The sequence below is a fragment of the Pararge aegeria genome, chromosome 13 (assembly GCF_905163445.1).
Source record: "Pararge aegeria chromosome 13, ilParAegt1.1, whole genome shotgun sequence".
Lineage (NCBI taxonomy): Eukaryota > Metazoa > Arthropoda > Insecta > Lepidoptera > Nymphalidae > Pararge > Pararge aegeria.
The window spans coordinates 16,264,521-16,286,549 of record NC_053192.1 but is presented as its reverse complement, the minus strand read 5'-3'; the positions used below and the strand labels follow the sequence as shown (position 1 = coordinate 16,286,549).

General features: G+C 36.7%; 1 protein-coding gene across 1 annotated transcript in view; it reads left to right on the top strand.

Annotated features, from left to right (window-relative positions):
• The window catches only part of LOC120628618 (calmodulin-binding transcription activator 2), a 243,522-nt gene that overhangs the window by 126,643 nt on the left and 94,850 nt on the right, over positions 1-22,029 (top strand). The window lies entirely within an intron of this gene.

Genomic DNA, 22,029 nt, shown 5'->3' with positions numbered 1-22,029 from the left:
GTTTGTAATCAGTTTTTATTTATTGTATTTCATTTATTTGATCTGTGATTTTCCAAACAATTATTTGTCAAGTATATACTCCGGGCCTTAATTGTTTTATAGTTTAAAAAAAAATTACAAACATTGGAAAATAATATATCATGTAGCAACCGCAATGAAACTACTCTTCTTATATCCTTATGGTATCTTGAATATATTATAGAAATTGTCATGCGAAAGACGCATCTTGATGTAGAAGATTATATCGTAAAACGACACACTCAACTAGCGTTGATACTAATACAGAATTTGTAATATACATGCTTCCTATACGACAACTGTCACCAATTTACTTAAACCAAGTCAGACGTTAACATAATCTGTACAGTCACGGACAAAGCTCCAATTTGAAAAGGACTCGAGAATCACCTTGTATCTCTTTGAAACAGACTCTTAAATTTGGACGGGAGAACCGTAAGAGACAACCGATCATGAATTTTAATGACCTTTCGCTACAAACGTCCTACCTTATCCCGGTGAAAAGGAAAAAATCTAGTCAAGTATGCAATGGATTAGCATAAGAGGGTTCGGTATTGCTATTTATAATATACCTATTATAAATACCTATTATAAAATAATCGATTTAATGACTTTTAGACTGAAACATCTGAAAGATTTAAAGATTTTATTTGATTTAAGTGGCTTCAAAATTTGTAGATTTCCCTCGATTTTTGTAGAATCTTCCGCATCAGATCGTAATTTGGGTAGCCCTTTCCAGTTTATGATTGAGCTGAAATATTGCAATGCAAAACTAAAACCACATAAAACTAATTTAACGATGGAGCCGGATTGTGGGCATGGAAACTTCACGCAAGCCACCACTCTTTACAATAAAATAAACAAAGAGTTCGCTATATACCAAAAAACGTTTTTTGAACGAAACAAAACATTGACAGCCTGGCTGAAGACACTAACCTATGAAGAAACTGAGGCGCTTCTTCAGTTTATTTCTATTTAAAATGTAATGGATATAGACGCACTTAATAACATGTACACATACACTCACACACAAACACACACTCACGCGCGCACACACACACAAACATAAACACACAATACACACCAAGACACACTACTCAATCGTTTTATTTTAATTTTATCTTGTTTTCGCTATGGAAGAGTAAGGCCTCCTGACACAGGTATTTTGATGCTTACTAGGAGGTCTTCACAAAATGTATTCATTTCTTACATTGTAAATGTACAATGTAAGAAACGAAATAAACAATTTTTTTTATTTTTTTTTTATTTTTTAAACTGTCTTAAAATTACACAACCGCATCGCGTTTGGGCTCGTTTCGTTTGTTATGACAATGTATCTTGTTCAAAGGTGTGTAGACTACACTTTTTGGCATTAGATAGTTTGCTTTATCTTTTTAGTTTACAAATTTGTATCACAATTTCAAAATTTAAACAGGTCAAGTTTTTTCCGTGAAAATCGCTTTGAAGTTCGAATCCTAAATCAGAAGGCTGTAAATATTTAGTTACATTTAACAGTCCCCGAGGCATATTTACTCAAGACCTTACTAGTATGTATTCGTAAGTTCAGCAAGTTTGATACAACTTTTCGGCTGTCATGCGTATCAATCGGGACCAAGGGTCAGTTCAGTCACGATGAACAGTCGCTTGCTGAAACAACCAACATCTTCGTCGACTCGTCTTAATAATAAAATAAATGTCGCAGTTTATTATAGTAAGAAGCGCGGAACCCTGAAAAAGGTTAAAGCGGTACATGCGAAATCAGAGGCAAAGCTTAAAAAAATTCCACAGGGGCATGAATTAAAACTATCAGTAGACTTACGACTTCGTACTTTTATACTGTTACACTGTGACTGTACCTAATTTGGCGCCCAACTAGGGACCCGTTCCAAGTTGTAACAACTTTAAGCAAATTAAAACTTCAGCCGTGACTACTGCTCTCTTAGTCTGCTCCGTTGAAATATTAACTCTTTATGAGGACGTAGTGTACTTTTGGAATTTCGATGTGCCCGCAGATTCCAGTCGTTAGTTTAAAATTTAATACGGATCTCCTTTCGGAGTTAAAGATAGTTTCCGCCGCCTTGTAGGTATATAAAACGCAAGATATTTTATAAAATATGCCGACTTCAATAAGAGAAATCATTGTTTTTAAAAATTTTGCCTTAATTGGGAGAGGCTTTTAGACCAGCAGTGGTCTAAAGACCTTGGAAGGCCGCTTGGCGCAGTTTGCAGCGACCCTGCTTTCTGAGTCAAAGGCCGTGGGTTCGATTCCCACAACTGGAAAATGTTTGTGTGATGAGCATGAATCTTTTTCGGTGTCTGGATGTTTATATGTATACTAGCTGTTGCCCGCGATTTTGTCCGCGTTTGATTTTGTTTTTTGATGTGGCATTCAATTTAGTTGTAGTTCTAAAAAAAATTTAACTCTTCATTATCGCTAAGCCATGAGGGGTTTGCTGCTGTCCGCTGAGGAGTTCTGTCCTCTATCTCAAACCACATTCATCAGATCTACACAAAGTTTGGGTAAAATTAAACACTATATTATAACCACTATAGTACAAAAATAATTATTTAAAACGGTTATAATTTGTCGGAGTTATGGTGTAAAATCGTTAAATCCCCTCTCCCAAAGGAACCAAGCTTAATGTCGGGATAAAAAATATCCTATATTACTTCGAATACTTCCAAGAATATGTGTACAAAGTTTCATGAGGCCGATCCTCATGAAACTTTGTCAAAAATTCAAAATTCAAAATTCAAAATTCATTTATTTCAAGTAGGCCTAATACAAGCACTTTTGAAACGTCAAGTCTGTCCGTGTGTAGTGACTCTACCACACACATATAGTGTACGTAGTTTTTGCGTGAAGGCGTAACAAACAAACTTACATAGACATTTATAATATTAGTAGGGATTATAAGTATTTATGTATGTTTATTATTCATAAAAATATTCATCAGTCATCTCAGTACCCAAGATACGCTTACTTTGGAGCTAGATGGCGATGTCTGCGATGTCGTTGTATGTGAATTATATGAATATGAAAGACCTTTTCTAATGGGAGGCTATTAATGTTGATGAAAATTTACTTCTATGCGCATTCTTCTTCTTCGTAAGAAACTGTGTGTCTTGCCATTTTTTATATCAATATGATTGAATTAGTTCGACAACTGTGGAATGAAAGTTTGCAGTAAATCCCAGTGCTCAGAAGGTCATCGGTATAAATATTATGTTTGAAACTTGTTCGTCGCAAACAAACCATTTTCGTGGCGAAGTTAGCGAATATATCGAATTCAAAACAAATTGTGAGAGTAATTTTCACTTCGAATTGAGTTAACAACTAACTTGAGTTTCGAAATAATGTAACGAAATGGTGTATTGTTTTTAAATATATTAGTAAGTAAAATCACATTTGCAGATTTGAAGAAGTCGATTGGTATGAAGATGATGACTAGGATGTAGTCACAGAATGAAGAACATACAGAACCCACATGAAGCCATTATTGCATGTAGTATTTATTTATTTATTACATAAAGTTTCCAAAAAAAATAAAAAATACTTATAGCTAGCATCAGAAAACCACCCAGGTTTGTTATATATGCTAACAGAGAATTAAGTCTAGGTACGTTAACTACAGAACATTATTGCCAGTTTACCATGTTGTGTATAAAAATGATCATAAGTTACTTAAAAAGAAGGACTTCAGTTTTTTCTCAATATTACGAGGATTAATATTGTCTCGTACATCAGTGGGTAATTCATTAATAAGGCGAGGAACTAGGTAACCATGCACCTGCGGAATGATAGTTTTAGTCAGCAGCTATTCCTATATTTCCCATTTTATGGTAAACACTTGGAGCATAAGAGAAAAATGAAGTGACTAACCGTCTGTTTGGGATGCACTACTAAAGTGGAGTGGTTTTGATGCTTCAACATTAGTCGTGTACCGTTCTTTACGTTCTTCTTAAGTTCTTACTACTGGATGAAGTATAAGCGTATTATAGTTGCGTTCTAAGCTCTTATGTTTATAACAATACCAGAATACGAAAGCAAGAGAAAAAAAATGTTAATGTGACAGTGCCAGTAACATGTTAACTCGACGGCCGACTGGCGCAGTGGGCAGCGACCCTGCTTTCTGAGTCCAAGGCCGTGGGTTCGATTCCCACAACTGGAAAATGTTTGTGTGATGAGCATTAAGTGTTTTTCAGTGTGTTTATATGTATTTTCTAAGTATTTATGTATATATAATTCATTAAAATATTCATCAGTCATCTTAGTACCCATAACACAAGCTACGCTTACTTTGGGGCTAGGTGGCGATGTGTGTGTTGTCGTAGTATATTTATTATTTAAAAAAAAAAAAAAAATTATTTATTTAAAAAAAAAAAATTATTTATGGCCGAAAAATGTTGTAAGTTCAAGTGATATTGTAAGATGGTGATAATAAAATAGGTTTTTTCTTGGACGAGGGTAAGTTTGAAATCTGCGTAGCTAACTTTTAAGTAACAGAATGTATTTTTCACTTACTTATCTTAACCACATCCTATCCTACCCCTGTTTTACTTCCATACTACTAATATCCGAAATGTGCAGCAAGTTTGTAGGAATGGATGAATATATGTTTGTTTTCCTTCAATTGTATATGTTACTGACTATATTTGAAATGTAGATAGATTATACCTTGGTTTAAAACATAGGCTACTTTTTATCCATTTTAAAAAACTAAAAAAAACAGGGACGAATCCGCGGGCAACAGCAATTTTTTTTATTTATATAATGTATTTATTAACCAAATATTACAAGTTGTCTTGTTACTATTATGACGCAATCATAAATTCTTGCGAATTTTACCGTACCGGGAATTAATTAATAGTAGTGGCACGTACCTACTCAGTACTGATGATGATCAGTGAAATATAATTGAAAGCTTTATAGCTACGTGACCGATGACAGTATTTGAATTATGATATATTGATTTCGTCTTTCGACATTGGATTCGACATTGGATTCGAACTCGCGATCTATTGTTGAAAATGGTAACCTAAAATGTATTTTGACGGCCGACTGGCGCAGTGGGCAGCGAACCTGCTTTCTGAGCCGTGGCCGTGGGTTCGATTCCCACAACTGGAAAATGTTTGTGTGATGAACATGAATGTTTTTCAGTGTCTGGGTGTTTATCTGTATATTATAAGTAATTATGTGTATTATATTTATAGAAATATTCATCAGTCATCTTAGTACCCATAACACAAGCTACGCTTACTTTGGGGCTATGTGGCGATGTGTGTAATGTCGTAGTATATTTATTTATTTATTATTTATTTATTGGCAGTTCTAGTTTAATTGAAGAACTTGTATCACTAATAAACAATGCTCAGAGCTTTGATATTAAATTGAATATGGTATCCCGGAATAATTGTTGGACAATAATGCATGATTATCTGATATTAGGCACAAATCCTAAATTCTATTATTCCGACGGCCGTCAAACAGTATTTACGGTCCATCGCTAATGATGTCGAAATAATCCTCACGGTTATTGGGCGCAATGGTTTGATTGTAATTTAATGTGGCATACTTTAGATTGTACCTGATTTATGGTCTCTGATAGATCGAAGTGGTGAAGCATGGTTCACTAAGTTTATGTGTTTTGTTTTGTTTATGGTAATAATGGTCAGACCAAGCGGATAGCTTCTTCTTCTTTTTCTTCTTCTGCTTGTGGCTCAGGTTCGCCTGGTCCCTGGTGTCACTTAGACCGGTTACGATCTATTGTGACGCCGCTGTCTAGATCTCCCAGCAAGCGCTGGTCCCCGCAAAGAACATAAGCACTTTTCTTGCTGGATGAAAAGCAAATGATGAGTGGAAAACCATCGGCTCTAAACAGAACTACACGGCAGGGAATGTAATGTTAACTCCTACAAGCTGACACCCCGTGCCCCTGAGGCGTAGGTGTTAAGCCTCATTCACCGGCACCCACGCCTAGCCTCTCAGATCGAATTATAGTAATGTTTCTTGTCGGCAGAAATAAGTATAGCGGTAGGCGTTAGTACTTACCCCGATGAGCATTGAAACAAAATGCTACTCAATTTTCACAAGATGTTGCAAAACTATTCCAGTAAAATTAATTTACATGTTAATCTTTTAAGGTGGTATCAAATTGCTGCGGAAAACTATTGCTAGCACGACAGAATTAAAAACATATAGAACCCTCAACCAGCCATTATGCAGTGCATTGTGTCCAAAATCTGTGAAACCAGCGCACGTGTCACTTCACAACCGCGTAATGTTACTAGCTTACAAACTTTTTCCCATTTTCCACATTTTCCCCATTTTATGGTAAACATTTACAAAAGGAGAGGTAAAATAATAACGGTCAACTTGGCAATGGAATGATGTGACTAACACAACACTACTATAATGGAGTGGTTTTTGATGCTTCAACATTAGTCGTGTAAATGGTTTCTGTGTGTTATTAATTCTGTGGCTAAGACCATATGTTTCGAAGTTGAATATATTTTCTATTACACTACAATTTAGCCTTTGAGTGCAATCTCACCTGCGGTAAGTGACGCAGTCTAAGATGGTAACGGGCTAGGCTAGGCCCTAATACCTAGCCGGTTTTTTTTCGTTATCACCATCTCATACCCAAGCTTTTTTAACATTCAGAAAATCCTTAATAATAAATTATTTTAATTTATTAGACGCAGGAAAGCAATAAATTCGTATCCAACGAAATGGTTGCATCAAACGTCGATCGGATTTGTGAAGCATCATTAATGATTACGCAAATAGATATTGACACGCGGTTTATATGGGATTGAAATATGGATACTGGATTTGTATATGATTTTCGCTAATCATGCGTTATTGGTCAGTGATATTAGGTCAGCGTACTAATTCACTGTGACATTGAAATCCGTATATGTGCTTATATGCTATTTTTTTTAGTTTTTTTCTGTTTATAGACGACCGCTTGACTGCAATCATACCTGATGGTAACTGATGATAACTATGATATTAAGGTGGAGCGCGCTTGTCTAAATGATGCCTATTCACTCTTGATTTGGGGAAGGTACTCATATTGTAGGTACTGGGGAAAATGGAAGCTGAAAGGGCATTCCAGATCCTAGCTGTGCGAATAAGAAACGAAGATGCAAAACGCTTCGTACGCGTCCGCGGTATATCAACCACGTAGGTATGCGGATCCTTACGGCGCCTCGCAGTTCCGTGGTAAAAAGGTGAGGGGGGAACTAGATCAAACAGTGCTTGATGCAGGGCACGATGCGATATCCTTATCAAGTCAAATTCGTTACGGGCGACCCCTTGTTTCAATGTACAAAGCTGTGTACCAGTGGGAGTAAAGGCGAAGGCTCATGAAAAAACAAACATCTGCTCCAAACAGCGTCACATCGTGATGAAGAAGATAGGTTCCGGCGTTATCTTACTCTCCAGGTCCCAACACCGCTCGTCCAAAACATGCCCTTCACGACCGTACATCCAAATTATGACCGACAATGCTTCTCAAGACAACAAGGTAGAATCTTTAGACAGTCTTTACCAGCGAGGTTGGGGTCTCAAATTTGACGGCCGATTGGCGCAGTGGGCAGCGACCCTGCTTTCTGAGTCCAAGGCCGTGGGTTCGATTCCCACAACTTATATTATAAGTATTTATATTATTCATAAAAATATTCATCAGTTATCTTAGTACCCATATCACAAGCTACGCTTGCTTTGGGACTAGATGGCGGTGTGTGTATTGTCGTAGTATATTTATTTATTTATTTAATTTCTTATTCAAGTTTAATTCAAAAATTGTGATGATTATCATGATTAATATATACGTCAAGTAAGTAAGTAAGTCGGTGCTAGCTCAGTGGGTACAAGCTCGACATAAGATTCGGGGGGGCCGAGTTCGAATCCCAGCACGCATCTCCAACTTTTCTAAGTTATGCGCGTTTTAAGTAATTGAAATATCACTGGTTTCAACGATGCAGGATGACATCTTAAGAAACCTATACATGCCACCTTAGCTGCACGGTCTCAAAACTTTGTATACGCTTAAACGTAAAATTCTTTCTTAACTAATGCATATGTGCTAGAAGGAACCTACAATATTAATCTTGAAACTTATATAGTTACGCAGATTGTCATATCAGTGGATACTTTGTATTTCGCTTTTTTAATATAAGCAACTTAAAATTCACTTGCGTTAAACGGTAAGGGAAACATCGTGAGGAAACCTGCATGCCTAAGAGTTCCACATTACGTTCTCAAAGGTGTGGAGTCCACCAATCTGCACTGGGCCAGCGTGGCGGACTTCGGCCTTAAGCCTTTTTCATTGTAGGAGGAGACCCGTGCCCTGTAGTGGGCCACCATGGTAGTGCGGATTGAAGGTATCCTCACACCTCTTGGAACATTGTGCAGAACTGTCAGGCATGCAGGTTTCCTCACGATATATTCCTTTACCGTTGAAGCAGGTGATATTTACTTGATTAAAACGCACATAACCTAAAAAATTTATGCGTGCTGGGAATCGAACACGCCCCCTCGAAAGTGAAATTGAAGTCCTACCCACTGGGCTATCACCGCTTATGGTAACGAGAATTAAAGCAAAATTTTAGATTCTCTTGTAGGGCATGGAAACTCAGTACAAAGCACTCGTGACAAATTGATAAACTTTCCCAAACCTCTCAAACCTAACCTTGTAAGTAAGTACCCAAAAGCAAAAGCCAAATGATTTAATATTCAACTCAAATAAAAAAAACATTCAATTGAGCGTCAACAAAACAAAAAGTAATTTATAAACTGAAATTTAATAGGAAGTTATGTTCGCCAACCACGAATCCTTGGGTCAAAGTATCGCAATAAATCGAAATACACTGAACCGAAGTGAAGGCCGTAAAGTTGTGGAATAGACACAGGCAATAACAGCAAACGTCACGGCAGTTAAGAGTTTTTATTTGGAAATTAATTCCTTACGTGTCATAATGTTACCATATTTCATATAAATTGTTGCCTTTTTCCATTTTTATCATTTTTATAGTTCGCGAACAGAATTGTCCTATTAATATTCATAGTGGGATATTGAATGAAAATTTGATTTAAGTGACTTTCGTTTTATTTTTACTACATAAAGCAGAGTAAAGTTTAACATACAGTGACAAAGAAGATAAACTCACAGAAAATAAATACTAAGATACATTAAAAATTTTAAATTAAAACTAGTAATGATATAGGATAGAAGCAGCCGTCACTTTGCGGAATTCCATTATATATTACGAAAATGAAGCTATAATTTGCTATACTCCGCGGAAAGTAGGAGAATATTTATGACGTAATTTCTTTTTTCTTTAATTGTAAAACCGACGGTTGGAATTACTATATCCTTCAAAAATTGGTTGACTTTAAACTAATAAAAGGTTCTTCAGGTTCTTATACTTTCTTAAATCTTTATCAAACCAAACAGATCTTCGACAATGTACTCTCTACGCACGTTTCGCTCCGCAACCGGAGGTTTTGACTTTACAATGTTTAATTGTTAAGTTTTTAAGAATTATCTGGATGGACAGATCCTCCTACTTTTCGCGGAGTATAGCAAATTAAACTCCATTTTCATAATTAGTAATGAAATAAAAATCATAGTTGGGTAATATGTAAAAACAAATTTTTAACTGTGCAGGAGTGGGCGTCAATATGGTGATGGCGATGTTAATGATTACAACTTAAGATTTTTTTTAGATATTAACATAAGTAAATACACGACAGAGGATACTAAGTAGGAGGTTCCGGGTTCAATTCCCTGCAGGTCAATTTGGGAATTTATAATTTCTGATTTTTTTCTGGTCTTGTAAGTTTGGCTTTGGCCGTGGCTAGTTACCACCCTATCGACAAAGACGCGCCGCCTAGCGATTTAGTGTTCCGGCGCGATGTCGCGTTGAGACAGATTAGGCGTATGACTACCACACTCCCTAACTGTTCTTGTTCTAGTTCCTTTTTTATATTATTTACTAGTTGTTGCACGCAACTTCGTCTGCGTTTGATTTTGTTTTTGGATGTGGCGTTCAATTTAGTTGTAGTTCTAAAAATATATAATTATTCAGTATCGCTAAGCCTTACTTAAGGGGATTGCTGCTGTCCGCTGAGGAGTTCTGTCCTCTATCTCCAACCAAATTCAGATCTACACAATGTTTGGGCAAAATTAAACACATAATATAACCTCTATTATACACAAAATCGATCAAACACTTTTATCCCATCTCCCAAAGAAACCGAGCTTAATGTCGGGAGTATTGAAGGGATAGGGATAGGGATAGTAGGGATAGGGAAGGGATTGTTTCTTTTTGTATTTTGTGCAATAAAGAATTTAATAATAATAATGATAATAATATTTTAATAGCATTTTTTTTCTCAATTAGCGTATTAAGAAAATGTAGTCTTCGTCAAGTTACGTTGGCATACAGCTAAATTAGAAAAAAAGTAGAATAAATCTCTCCGTTTAAATTTAAACGAAATAAGGTTAACAAACAAATTACCTTACTTAACTTTCTATCTCCCCCCCATTCACTTAACATTTTTCCAGAGCATTTAGTGTTTGTGCAGTAAACTAAGTAGCTAAGGGCGTGTTTACATAATAAAGTCAATTATCTAGTATGCTAAACCACCATTATTGTGAATTCGAAAGTGTGACTGCACGTTTGGTCGTTCAGTTCAGTGACTTACTTCAGCTTAACAAATAACCGATAATGATAAATAGCCTTAATTGAACAATCTAACAGAAAATAATAGAATGATAGTTATCTATCTATTCTTCTTCTTCTTCTTAGTCGTGCACTCTTGATAGAGTGGTCGTACCTGCTGAGATGAATATCATGGCGCTAGGCATCATTGGATTGCACGGCTTCTCGCGCGAGTCTTCTCAACTTTTGGCGGTTGGTAGCGTGTCGAAAACATTCTAACACAGTTGTCTGGGTCGGCGATTTAACCATATCTATCCACCGAGTAGGTATCTATCTATACTAATATTTATTAAACTATAGAGTTTTTTACGGTTGTTCCGTTAAAACTATTAAACTATACATCCGATTGAATTGAAATTTTGCATCCATATCTAGTTAGTTAGTAGTTAAATCTTCGAAGTGTAGGTATAGCGGGGGCGTTAATGATAAGAAAAAATCATAATAAACTAAATTTTGAATTTTAACTCTTTTAGACATGAAATTTGGACAGATTTTTTTTGGGCTATGTTACGAACAAGAATGTATTGAATGAAGTTTAAATCACAAAATCGGTTACGGGGGTGCTTATGAAAAAAAAATGAAAATTTTATACTAAAATTCCAACGGGGGTAGTAGGGACTTCCCTGGACAAGCTTGGCCACAAAATGCTTTAATAGATACGACTACTACTAAAACTATCAGTGCGGGAGAGTCTTTGTAAGATTTGCAGTCAATGATTGCAACTATCTGTAATTTCCAAATAATACTGGTTGCCTCTAGAAGAAGAAGGGACATCTTTAGTGCTAAAACACATATCTATATATATTAAAATGTTATGTTGGTTTGTGTACGCTTCAAAAACTCAAAAAGTTCTGTAATGATCGGGCTGAAATTTAAGCATGATAAATACGCATCAAGGATTGTTTTTATCTATTTTTCTCAACCATTCAATCACAATGTGCCACAGCGAAGCGTAGCAGGGTACAACTAGTTTTAATATAAAGATCTAAATGAAAACGTAGAAGAATATTAAGTAATTTATTTGACAACGGTTTGTAAATTGCGTTTCCGCAAAGGCCTCCCCTAGAGCTAGGCACACTTTCCTATTATGGACCATCCTCTTTCAGGTAGCACCAGCCATACTTCTTATACCATCCTCCCATCTAAGACGCTGCCACCGTTTCTTTATTATATTTTGTTTGCGACACCTTTTGGTTATTTCCTTGCTACCTTAAAGACAGACGAAGTATAGGGTCTCTTTGTACCGCAAAATAAATATTTTAATAAGAAAAACATTTTATATTATCTGCATACCCTGTGCATACCCTGTATGCACGCCACTTCCCTGGACTGGGTTTATACTTCCGAAATCTAAGCAGATAAGAACAGTATCTGTGGTTTTTCTGGTCTATTTTTTTGGCGTGGTGGAAAAGTCTTATGGCAGCCTCCGGCAGGGCGGGGAAAGACGGGGGTTATGTGGGACTCGCTCCAAGGGGACCCAAGCTAAAAAACCACCACGGCATGGCTCTCTTGTTGGCTTTGTTAGACACCACGTTATAACCTAAGTGTGGGTACCAACGGATATTATCCTACTATAATATAAAAGTCAAAGTCAAAGTCAAAAAAAGTAAACTTAAAACTAAATCTACGAGGGTTCCAAACGCACCCAGGTCTAAGAAGACGCACACAACAAACTTAGCCGAGTGTTCTTTTTGTTATCATCATCTCACATTGCCATTAGAAAATATTTAAGAAGCAACCTGTATATAAATATATATATATATATATATATATTATAAACGTGAAAGTTTGGATGTTTGTTACTCAATCACGCAAAAAACGGCAAAACGGATTTGGGTGAAATTTGACATGCATGTAGCCTTCAACATAGGAAAGAATATAGGCTACCTTTATCCCTATTTCTTAAGTAGTTCCCGAGGGAAAATTAAAAATAGTTAGTAGCTACGCGTACGCTACGGTAGTAGCTACGCCGCGGGCAGACAGCTTTGAAATTTGGTATGCTATGGAAAAGGACATTCTATACCGATCTCTCAATTAATAGTTTCTCTGGTGAGATTTAAAATTGTTAACGAGCGAAGCTAGTATTTATTATTAATAAACGTTTTTTAAGTTTTAAGTATTCTTTTATTTGTACCTTCTGTAATTGATTGACCACTGACACGCAATTATAATAGCAGACTCTGTAGTAGGCTGCTAACTGTTTTGTTATAATTAAAGCAACATTTCAGCAGTTCTAAAAACGAAAGTGCATCAATATGCACAAGCCCTAAGCCCCACTAACAAGTTAATCAGAGCCGAATACATTACGCTAATTAACATGCACGTTACGATAGCTTTGTTTGCTCAGCATTATGTCGGGAATTAATAGCTTTCAGTTGCTGCGCTTACTCGCAGCTTAGATGGTGGCTGGTGACACCGCTCCGTGTTTCAAAAAAAAAAAAACTGCTTCACCATAATTGTGGGGAAGAAGACGAATAAAGTAAATAAATAAGTATACTACAATAATATACACATCGCCATCTAGTTATGGGTACTTTGATGACTGTTGAATAGTTTTATGACTAATATACATAAATACTTATAATATACATATAAACACCCATAGACTGAATAACACAAAGATAGCAAGGTTGCTGCCCACTGCGCCAATCTCAGTACATAAGTACTTACTCCAAAATTAGGGTAATAGAACTTTAACTATTAATATCTTAAAAAACATTTTTTGTACCTTTATAATCTATGTAGTTTATGACAGCGAAAAGAAGATGTCATTCATGACTAAAATGTTGAAATTGTTAAATGTTAAAATAGTGACGTGCATGTACACACGCCCTAAGTGACGTCATAACAAGTTAATCAGCGGTGAACACATTATCCTAATCAACATGTAGTTACGATAGCTTTGTTTGCACAGCGTAATGTGAAGGATCAATAGCTTTCACTAGCGCTGAGCAAGGCTGAAATGAAATGAAATGAAAAAAAAAACGTGTGTGTACCTATGTGCACGCGTAAGAAGTTATACTTCTTTGGCTTAACAATATAAAAATCTTTTCTTTCCCCTTATTCTACACTTGTAGAAAAAACGACTCTCACAATAGCAAAAAGGTGTTAATTATATTGAAAGTTTTATTATAAAAAAAAATATTTCTAAATTATTAAAGAAATGGATATAATAAACATGGTTAAATTATTTATATATTATCATAGTATTTGTATTTATACATTTTGGTATTTATGCATGTATTACAACACTCTTGGCACTATCCTATTCTCTTGCTCCGCCTGTAAGAGATTGCTTGCAGCAATAAGGCCGCCTTTACATAGCTGCATTGTTTACTGTATACACCTTACTGTCTCATTTCCTGTATGTTATGCGTGCAATAAAGTGTTTCTTCTTAAATTAGGAATACTAGACTCTTTATCGGACAAACAAGTTTGGTGGGTGACAAGGTTTGATATTTTATCTGCGTTTACTTATTCGATCGCTTGAAAGTTAACTACGAAACACAGATTTAAGAACATACAGAACCCTCTTTTAGAAATTATTGCATGCAGTGCATTGTGTCCAAAATCAATGAAAACGTCCTGCGCACATCTCACTTCACACCCGCGGAATGTTGGTCACCTCACAAACTTTTCCCATTTTTCCGATTTCATGGTAAACTTTGATAGCGCAGTGGGTAGGCTCGCTTTTTAAATTTTTTGAATCCCAGCACGCACCTCTAACTTTTCTAAGTTATGTGCGTTTCAAGTAATTGAATATAACTTGCTTCAACGGTGAACGGAAACATCGTGAGGAAGCCTGCATGCCTGAGAGTTCTACATAATGATCTCAAAGGTACATGGAGTCCTCCAATCTGCACTGGGCCAGCGTGTTGGACTACAGCCTTAAGCCCTTCTCATTGTGGGAGGAGACCCGTGCCGAGGGTCGGTAATGGGTTCATATGATGATGATGATGATGATGGTAAACGTTTAGAGCATTAGAAGTAAAACTACTGTCAACTGCTAAATGCAGCGAAGTTAATAACCGCCTGCTCGAGAAACACTACTAAAATGGAATGGTTTTGACATACACGGTTTCTGTATGTTGTTAATTCTGTGCAACGAACTTGTGCACTAGCGTCATCTAGTGACAATACTATTTCCCAGTGCTATTACTTACTACATGGCGCTCCTTCGATACCATGAAATCGTAGTTAAACTCGAAGAAGTATTTTCGAAGGTACAAAATTTCGAAATATGCACTATGATCTTATGCAAAGCACACATGTTCATCACACAAACATTTTTCTGCTGTGGGAGTCAAACCCACGGCCGTGGACTCAGAAAGCAGTTTCACTGCCCACTGCGCCAATCGGCGGTCAAAATAGATTTCATTTTCTACCCATACGGATCAGCTGTTCAATCGATCCGATGTATTTTCCAATGGCCATACAAAAAGTCTTTAGCAACACTCAAAGCGAGGTGCAATTTGCCACACAATGCCTCAGTTTCATCTCCATCACACTAATCGGAGCGATAAATACTCCGTCTGGGAGTCGATCCATGAACTGTTGTCATTTAAGTCGAATTATCCATTGATAGTATCTGTTAGTGGACACGATATTTTTTCCTGAGCAAGATTGGCGTTTGCTTGACATGGATCTATTATGATGAGGATGAGGAAATGTTGACTTTACAATGAATACAAATGTTAAGAATTATTCAACATCTCCTGTTGATGCTCCGTTTTCGGAGCGAAACGTGCGTAGAGTAATTAATTGTACGTTATTACCTAAGATCTATTTGGTATGGAGTGTAAAGTCTTTATTAAACAAGTACAATGAAGCCATTGACTGAAGCAATAAGTCCATTTTTCTTTTGGGATCTCTTCCAAATTATTTTTGAAAGAAACCGAGGGACCGCTAGTGCTATATACACGGTAAACACACGCGGTAAATGCACGCGGTCCCTCGCTTCTTCGTCCGCGTATAAGTCAATCCAACACTAAAATAATTTTTCAAATTGGACCCGGAGATAATCGCATTTAAGTAAACAAATAAACTCTTCAGCTTTATTTATTAGTATATGATTTATAACAGCTGATAAATGTGCTATCTGGAATAAACTGGAATCCGCAATAACGCGCTCCCTTCTCATATGAAAGTTTTAAAGTAAATTGCCAATATTATTTCGTTTGACGTAAAACATGTTAAGTCAAATAAGCCACTATACACCAACAATATGTAGGTACACAAAGTTGCATCGATTCGGTATCATGAATCGATGTGTTTACACTTCATTCATTCTACCGGAATATCGATTGGTCTCGACGGACAGACGTTTTGGGCAAACGATTATTAAAGGGGATTGAATTAATTGGATTACGGAACTCTGCATATTCCGGATTCCCATTTGGCTCCCGAATATTGGGTCTTGTAAATATGACGTAGAAAGTTTCAAGTTCGTAACGTTGTGTAAATCTTGTAGAAAGGAGATCAACGGGGTTTCTAGTAAATTTGTATCCGAATTATTAATTATATAAGACGCTTAAGTACTTGGGTTATAACCGTTATATAATGTTTCTTAATTCATCATTCATCCTAATTCATGTTTTAATGCTGAACCTCTTCTCTCAAATGAGAGAGAGATCTGGAGCTTATGAATTTAAAAAGAAAATGAACTGTAACAATATAAATATTATAAGCAAATATAAACTCTTGTGCAGTTTACTAAGCTGCATAAAATTGCTAATTCATTCAAGGGCAACTGTAGGTATATTATTTTAAAACAAATTACCGAATGAAATCTTAGAGATGTACTTCTCCGCACGAGTTCTGCCACAAAATCGAGGTACCACTTTTAAAAATCCCACCTTATCTATATTAAAATTCTTACTGCGGTGATAGCGCATTGGGAACGAGCTCGACTTCACTTTCTGGGAGACGAGTTCGAATCCCAGCACGCACCTATAACTTTTCTAAGTTATGTGCGTGTTAATCAATTAAAATATCACTTGCTTCAACGGTGAAGGAAAACATCGTGAGGAAACCTGCATGCCTGAGAGTTCTCCATGAAGTTCTCAAAGGTGTGTGGAGTCCGTCGATCCGCACTGGGCAAGCGTGGACGGCCTCACCCCCTCTCATTGCGGGAGACCCGTGCTCTGAATGCCCGTGATAATGATGAACTTGTAATCAGATAAAACTTAAAACCATTTAACATAATATGTGTAAACACAGGTATCTGAATATTTGGCTGGCATATACCCTGCCTAACCCTGATGTGTCTGAAGAGACCCTAACTGCCGTATTTATGGATGTTTTGTACGAGATAAACAAAATGTTCTCTCCATCAGAATGCAAACTTTGAATTTACGATCGCCTATCAAGGTAGGGAGGTGGAGTGTCCGGATCGATGTTGTGTTTTCTTTCTTTTGTAATGACCGACTTTACGATTTTGCTTGCAAGGCGCTACCCGTATCTTGTTCACAGATCGGTGCAACTATAGGTTAGCCCCTGTAGAATAACTTTAATCATCTTCCTCATAATCATATATATTATGTGTCCCAAAGCTGGGCTCAACATAGGTGACGTGGCTGGATATTATACAGATATATTTGGTTTCCTTATTTTTGTAAAAATATACTTTTACGGTTTTGCTTGCAAGGAGCTATTCGTCAGTAGCTAAAAAAACCATGCAACTGTAGGGCTACTTCCAGTAGAAATATATCATTTAAATAGTTTATCTATCAAAATAATTCTAGTTGTGTCTCATAGCTAAGAAGGACTCAAGTTAAGAAGGTGAAGTAACTGGATAACCAATGTGAAAGTCCATTTTGGGAAAGAGCAACTGCGGAGTTTCTCTCTCTTTTGCTGCTTCTCTGTAGCATCTGCATTTTGAAACGGTAATTAAGTCACTACAAATGGACATACTTAACGTTTCAAAAGCGCTAGTAAAATTTGTTGTCATGATGATAATAAAGATGATGGTAAAATCCTACTAATATTATAATTGTGAAAGTGTCGATGTTTGTTACTCAATCACGCAAAAATAGGCTGAACGGATTTGGATAAAATTTGGCATGCGTTTAGCTTTTGACATGGAAAATAACATAGGCTACGGATAGTTTCCGTGGTAGGGTTAGAAATTGTTAGCGAGCGAAGCTTTAGATCCAATTCTGAAGTCCATGCAGACGAAGTCGCGAGCAGTATTTTTATATTTTTATCATTATATACATAAATGAAGTCAGAAAAAAATCCGCTCTCTTTTTTTGGCCATACTTTATAATAAAGAGGAAGAGGGTAAAACAAAATGTGGCAAGAACACAATTTACATAAGGACCAAAAATAAATGTTGATGTAGAATTCAAAGGCCTATCAGGCGCTATCGCTGTAAAGCACAATATCCATTGAATAATGCGCGCAATGATCACGGCCCGGGATCGCGGGATCCGGGGAACACGTTCCCCGCTTCACCGGCGCCTATAATTTGCGGGGTTCAGAACCGTTAGAGTTGTCCCAATTTTGTGTTTTGGAATTCGAATATCGATAGATTTAATTGTTTTGGTTTCCACGAAGTTTTCATTGTAAATTCAAGAATAATAGCTAAGCCACCAAGAGACGCTATATACTATTAAACCCTGGGAACAAAAAGTGGGTGTCATTAGTTCGAACACAGCTGTCAGATTGTATATCTACAACAAACTGACATACCTGGATACTTAGTTCATCCTATGCTTTAGCCAATATACTTTATATGTATCAAGTCTCGAAAGACATTTTTGTTTTTTATTAAATATTAAAAGTTAAAAGCTTCAGGGCAAGGGCTCTGCTCACAAAGACTGGATTCCACCACGCTGGTCAACGGATTGGTAGACTTCACATCTCACAGGAATACAGGTTTCCCACGGTGGTTTTCGCCACCGTTGTTGATATTTGATTTTACAAGTGATATTTGGTTGCAAAAACAACAAAAATTAAATCGGCCAGTGACGCGTAATCATAATTTTGTATTTAAATAGTAAAACACATGTGATACAATCGAGTATATACATGGTATCGGTGTAACAAGGCCGCTATACTTTGCATCGTTAGTTTGGACAACTCGTGAATAGCATGTCAAGTTCATCATGACGTGAACCCAAAAATTTTCTCGTTACTAAAAATCGCTTAGCGTTTAACTCTGAAAAGTAAGAGGTGTGTGCCAGAAATCAGACTACGCCCCTGTAAAAGGTATGCCATAGAGTTTACAAATAGCCTAACTTAACAATTCAGTAGATGGTAGTTTTGAAAAGTATACCTTCGAATAATCGATATAATCTTGGCTTGTGCTCAAACATCACTATGGCATTATTTGCCGACGACTCACGACCGTCGCGGGGCTTATTTGTGTAGCTTGATTTATAAAGGTTCGGTTTGTCGCGGGCCGGTGGATTGCTTTCTATTACCAATAGTGTTGGCAAATGCCAAGGGTCGACTCGAACTGTTTAATTGGAGTTTAATCTTTGATTTGTTTGCTCGACACCTTTAGTACTGACAACTTTTTTCTATTGCATTACAACTAGAGTTTTTGCTGTAAATTTTTACATCCAGTTAGGGATATTACCTATTGTTTACATATCGGGTCAAGTCAAATGTTATTTATTTGTATTTATTGTGTGCCTTTTGGTTACGACAGATCAGACTACAGTTGTCATGGTCTCTTCTCTGGTCGGGTGTCGTACGACGTGACTGATATTTACTGCGATCTCCAACCCGCCGTCAACAGCGTGGGGATTACTGGCAAATAGTTTAGTCAGTAGTCAGCCAGTCTTTAGTCAAACATTGATTTTGACGATTATAGGCTATTGACGATTCTTATACGTTGTAGTGTCAATATTGACGTCACAAAGAAGCTTAGTAACGACTACCAATCAGGGCGCTGTGTTCAGCCTATGATTTGTTTGCTAGCCACCTTTTTCAGTTTTCAGGTCTTTGGAATTAATGAGATAGTATTTTTGTTTAAAGTAAATAGTGTATTCAGATAAAAGAGCTGAGTGATATAATTTGATGTTTTTGAATCAATAGCGGTTGTTTTTGTTCTCTTATAGGTATAATATTTAAGATAAAACTCTAACTGTGCGTATGTACAAATTCATACTGTGTCTATTCGTAATTTATGTATTTGTTTGTTTGTTATCTATGTTACACGCTTTTAGATATACTTATACTAGCTGTTACCCTTCGTTCGCGTGGATTAAGGGTTTTTATTCCCGCGGAACTCTCTTATTTCCCGGGATAAATGGTAGCCTATGTTCTTTTCCATATCTATGGCTACAAGCATGCCAAATTTTATCCAAATCCGTTTTTGTGTGATTGTGTAACAAACATCCACACTTCCACATTTGTAATACTATCTATACTTACTCGTATATAATAATATAGTAGGATTATTTAGAAAGATGGCAAAAAATTATATATCGCACAATTGTTTATGAAAGATTATTTACACAAAACAAATGTATTAATTATCTTGCAATGAAAATTAAAGTGAATATCGACATTAAGGCATATTTTAGGGTAGCAGCTTTAATGAATGGAATACCATTTATTTACAACTACCGACTTGCTCTGGCTTCGCACGATTTTGGTACCTATTTTGGGCATTTTGGCGTGACAGTTCAGTAGTACATGAATTTAATCTATCTCGTAAGGAGGTTTGTTACAACATCACATTATAAATCTTTGAATTCCTTTGCTTTTCTCTGGTATAATATACATGTTTGCTACATAAATTCAAAATTCAAATTAAAAATTTCTTTATTCATGTAGGCCTATCACAGGCACTTATGAAGCGTTCATACATATTTGTTTACATAATTGTAACGGGATGGTGATAACTTCGTTCGCCAACTTAGATCTAAAGCTACGAGTACGAGGGTTCCAAACGCGCGTTCCAAACTGATCTAAGAAGAGCCCACAACAAACTTAGCTGGGTAAAACAAAGCCGGGCATATGAACCTTCTCTTGAATCCCTCTATCTATTACTGAAAACTGCATTAAACTCCGTTGCGAAGTTTTAAAGATAAAATCGTACAAAGCGTTAATGCCCTACGCTAAATTGTATTGCCCTTCAGAGATCAAAGTTTCAATGAGACATTTTTTTTAAGGCTACTGTTTTTAAATAGGTTCTCCTTAAAATCGTACATTTTTAGGAGTTTTACAATGAAGAAACTAATAGAGTATAAACGTCATTTTGACGTGCATAGGTTGGCACTATAGATGCGTAAAATTAAACGACTATGGTGGTAAAAAATTGAACTTTTAATTCCTATAAATTATTATGTCATTAGGACTGATAGCCCAGTGGGCAGGACTTTGACTTCACTTTCTTGGGGCCGAGTTCGAATCACAACACTCACCTCTAACTTTTCAAAGTTATGTGCGTTTTAAGCAATTAAAATATCACCAGCTACCACGGTGAAGGAAAACATCGTGAGGAAACCTGCATGCATGAGAGTTCTCCGTACTGTTCTCAAAGGTGTGTGGAGTCCACCAATCCGCACTTGGACAGCGCGGTGGGCTACGGCCTTAGCACCTCCTCACTGAAGGAGCAGACCCGTGCCCTTTAGTGGACCGGTAATGGGTTGATATGATTTTGATGATGATTATTTCAAATGGATTTAACTCAATGCTATTCTTTAAAACTTCACTTATAAAAATACACAGTTAGTGAATAATAAAAATATCCGGAAATTCATAAAACACTCGTGACAAATGCCCGCCATCTCTAAAAACACACCTTGTTAGGTGACCCGTGTAACAAACTCCCAGCAGATTCGGACGCCGCCGCTGTTACCAACCTAAAAAAACAAATGTATACGCCGATGTTACACGGCATGTTTAATTTTGTTATTGGAAACCATACACTCATAGGTACATGCTGCTTTAAGCAACTTCAACTGTAACTGTATAAAATAATACTACATTTAGTCGCATCGCAGAAGTGACGATCTCCCGGCTGTGGTCTTAAATTCGATAATTCAAATTCTAAATTCATTTACAAGAGGCCGTACGCAGTAAGCCTGCTTTGTTAGCACTTTTGAAACATCAAGTATGACCGTTTGTATTGACTCTACTACCGGTCCGGAAAAGAGCCTGCAATAGTCTGAGTAGTTGCTCTTTTCCAACCACTAGTAAGTGGCAGTTTTGATACCTGGAAATTTATAATTTCTCTTGTTATCACCCTACCGTCAAAAACGTGCCAAGCGACTTAGCGTTCCGGTACGATGAACGATTGGGGTGCCATACCTCAAACGG